Consider the following 4,656-nt stretch of genomic DNA (forward strand, 5'->3'; position numbering starts at 1 on the left):
CAGTGTCGTAGCTAGGTGAGGAAGGGCCCCGGTGCATAGAAAAAGAATCGGGCCCTCATCCCCTCTTTTCTATCCCTCTTTAACTAAACTTACCCCTCAAAATTATAGATACATACAAATAAGAAATCTTGTGCGGTTCGTGATTCTCTAGCTTCAGAAGCTAGAGGCTTAGTTTAGAAGTTGCACAAAGGGGGCCCCCCTTAACTCTGGGGCCCTGGTGCATTGCACCAACTGGCCCTACGATAGCTACGCCACTGGTTGTTAATTAAAAAAAAAAACAAAATTCAATTGGTATTTTTTATGCACGACAATTTAACAACTATTGCGCAAATATTGCAAATTAAGCTTAATGCACGACAACTGATACAAATATTTTGCTGAAACGTTTCCCTTCTTGCTACAGTTATGAATAAATTTGTTAAAAATTGGAAATTATTATGAATACATGTTGTAGGCAATGTATCGCTTTGTGTGTCAGATCTAGATCAACGCAATGTGACGTCAGTTTGTTATGGGAATAAATATATTTTGTTTTTTTTTTTACAAAGCTTTTACTTTTCACTATTAACTGAATCCATGTTATCAATAAAGCTGTGAATATGATATGAAATTAATTTTAAACGGACAATATTTTAACAGTAGCCATATAGGGAAAATGATATAACTGTGTCGCTCAGAAACCAAGGCATAAAACAAATAATTAAAAAGTTATATATTCGAAATTTGAATACTTATTTGTAATACCTTCACAGATCATTTTTCTGTGTAAGTTTTTTTTTTAAGCCAGGTTTCTATGACAAAATTATTTATTTTTGTCATTAATATGTAACATATGTGATTATAATATACTGTCGTCAAATATATACCTATCTATATTTTCATTTCTGCTGTCATTTAGAAATATAGGGATCATTTCCATTAACAACAATTGCTACAATTTCAGAGAGGTACAGTTATGATGTTTCCAATGAACCAAGTAGAAGCAATAAAATGTAATTAATGAATTTATATTTCTAGTTACATAGTTAAAATTAATTTCGTCTCGTTATAAATTCTATATAATAATTCGTCAGTTTTTATTTTTTTGTTGATAATAGTAACATCGGTGTATATGTAAATAAAATCGATATTTTATACGACGATAATGGAAATCGATTTGTTTAACGTCAAAATAGGAAGTGGCTTCATACAACCAGTGATACCATATTAAAAAATATAGGTATTTGATTTTTCATTATAATACGACACAACTTAGATGTAGCATCGGCAAAATTCGTAAAACCGATCACACCCGAATCAAGTACGTTATCCCAAATTATCAATATTTATTTCTAATGTGAATATGATCGTTACACAAACGTAATAACTTGTAATATCATATGACCTAATATATTCGTCGATTTACATGCACTTGCTTTCTCGGGTTGAACTGACGCGAGAATCTATAGCGATGAATAGCGTAGAATGGCGTTACAGGGAGCTATTTCTATTGGTTGTATAAATCGGTTTTTATCGAATTTTCCGATGCTACATCTAAGTTGTGTCGTACGATACCAGCTTCAGAGTTATAGATGAAAATATAACGGATATATTTTGTAATGATTAATGAAATTATATTAATTATAATTAATTTCGATAATTTTCATGACGATCTAAATATTTTACACGGTATAGTATTATTAGGTAGATAATAATAAAGGAAGGTTAATCCGAGATGTCGGACGGAATGTCGAAAAAAAAAACGGTCGTGTCTTATTTTCTACTCGTTAAAATTAAATTTCCTAGTTTGAAAATATTTGTATAGAAAACTTTTTTTTTTTAATTTATGTTTAGGGCTGTATCACGAATATTTCTTTTAAAATTAACGCAATAAAATTTTGTCTATTGTAATGTCGGTAAGTATATTATGTTACTGTTAATTTTAATATTATTTATGTGTATTCGATATTCGATTGTAAATTGATTATTTTTTCGATGGTTTATATGAGTTGGCTCCTCAACTATTAGTAATATATATTTTAAAATCAATCACAAACATATCGCATATAATAATTTCATTATTGTTGGCCGCCAATCAAACGAAAAAAACGTTTATTTTTGTATTTTAAGCTTTTTGTTTTCATATTTTCGATGCATTTACGAAATTGTTTCCAACATGGAGCCAAGATTTTTTTTTTCGTAACTTATTCGACGTAAAAAAATAAAATCATATCTCAGATTACAAGAACATTTTTTTTTTATAAATAAATGTCAGTTCGGAATGATAAGAGGAGTTACGTTAAATGACAATGAAACGTTTTTAAATGCAACTTTACATTAAAACGATTACTTTTAACTCGCCTCTTACGTGTTACAATATCTTTGAGTTGTTATAAAATACAGATTAATAATGAAAGTTCAAGACATGATAATTTTATCATTATCCCCATTACAACTTTCAATGCGATATTGTTTTGAGGAAAAATTAAAATAAGAACAAGTCACTTATAAAAAAAGTAATTTAACATTTACGGATTAAAGCAGTTCATTGTAATACCTATTAAGATTTTGTAAACAATTATTCAACAACAACAGCAGCCTGTAAATTTACTGCTGGGCTAAGGCCTTTCCCTTTGAGGAGAAGGTTTGGAACATATTCCACCACGCTGTTTCACGAAGGAACGGTTGGTGGAATAATTTTTCGATTCAACCAAAGTTTCATGGCAAAGAAAGCATTCATTCATAAGCATTGTTTTACAGTTTGTAAATTTTCTGCACACGACTGCTGGGAAAGCCGTTATCTCTATATGATATTGGTATTGGTATATATGGTTATGTAATTCGGCTTCATCATAACATCGAACATTGATCTGACCTAGAGTTTTGGACAGAAAAGCCCAATGTATTTTTATAGAACAACATACCTCGTACAGCACGTTAAAGACTTTCCGAATGTGTCAGATTTGACGTTCCATTGATTTGAGTAAAATATGTTCATTTACCTACTACAGAAGGATTTAAAAGATAGTGACTTGTTCTGTGTAAACTGTTTCGTACCTTATGTCGTTCCAATAGAGAACATTTTTCAATAAAATTATTGTTAGCAAAGTATCATTTTGAAATTTCCAAAGAAATTTGCGATTGGCAATGGGTATGTTAATATTGTATATTTAAAAATTATTTCTAATCAAATTTATAATCTTTACCTTTTATTTTCATAAAGAGTTTAGTTCAAAATTAAACTTTTTTTAATATCTGAAAATGAATTAGTTATAAATTGGATATTTGTATAAAGGTTGTTCCGATAGGACCAGCGACAATGTAAATAAAACAAAAGAAAATAAAATCTATGATCATATTATACAATATTCAAGAAGTTTTAAAATGTATACATCACAGTATATTTGCTGACCGAATGTAAATTGCTATGAGAGTAAAGGATCCGACAGACCTGCGCAATCAAGCGGAGTTGGAACTTGACATAAGTAAAGCTACGTCCACACCTGCAAGATACAGCCATTACAATATACTAAAGGATATATTTGTTCTAGTTATCTTGTTCGGTTATTTCGGCTTCACTTGATCGCACAGGTGCTGCCGATCCTTAATGGTTTTATAATAAGATTGGTTAACTGTTGTCTGTTCGTGATCGATGTATGATTTTAAATATAAAATAAATGTATTTAATTTATTGTTAGCGGACTGAACTCGGGAGCCTTGTAACTTGTTTCAATATAACAAATCAAAAATCATTGTTGTTTTATTTTTAACTAGCGACCCGCCCCGGCTTCGCACGGGTGCAATACTGAAACTAAATATACAGAATTCGTTTATTAACGACATCACATTGCAAACTTCTAAAATTGTCAGTGTTTCTTTACTATATTGTTCATGTATTATATACACAAACCTTCCCACTAATCCTTTAATCACACTATATTATATTAAAAAAAACCGCAGAAAAAACCTTCAGCTAAGAAATCATCATCATCATCATCAACAGCCTATTTTTGTCCACTGCTGGACATAGGCCTCTCCCAATGCACGCCACTGTGGTCTTTCTCCGGCTACTCGCATCCAGCTCCTGCCTGCCGCCTTACGTATATCGTCACTCCACCGTGCCTGAGGACGTCCTACACTACGTTTGCCGAGACGCGGTCTCCACTCTAGAACACGTTTTCCCCAATGGTTGTCGGTTCTACGACAAATATGACCAGCCCACTGCCACTTCAGCTTACTAATCCGGTGGGCTATGTCGATGACTTTGGTTCTTTGACGGATCACCTCATTTCTGATGCGATCCCTCAAAGAAACGCCGAGCATAGCCCTTTCCATAGCACGCTGAGCGACTTTAAGCTGGTGGACCAGCCTTGTCGTGAGTGTCCACGTTTCGGCTCCGTATGTCATGACGGGTAGGACGCACTGATTGAAGACTTTCGTCTTAAGGCACTGTGGGATCGACGATGTTGTTGAAGATTCGACGTAACTTCCCAAACGCTGCCCAACCCAGCTGAATTCTTCTATTCACCTCGTCCTCAAGGTTGTTTCTACCTAATCGCAAGGTCTGCTCGAGGTAGACATATTTTTGAACAACTTCGAGGACGGTACCGTGTATCGCAATCGGTTCCGGTAGAACATGTTCATTGAACATGACCTTGGCTTTATCCAAGTTTATCC

This window comes from Vanessa cardui, chromosome 6 (assembly GCF_905220365.1).
Source record: "Vanessa cardui chromosome 6, ilVanCard2.1, whole genome shotgun sequence".
Classification (NCBI taxonomy): domain Eukaryota; kingdom Metazoa; phylum Arthropoda; class Insecta; order Lepidoptera; family Nymphalidae; genus Vanessa; species Vanessa cardui.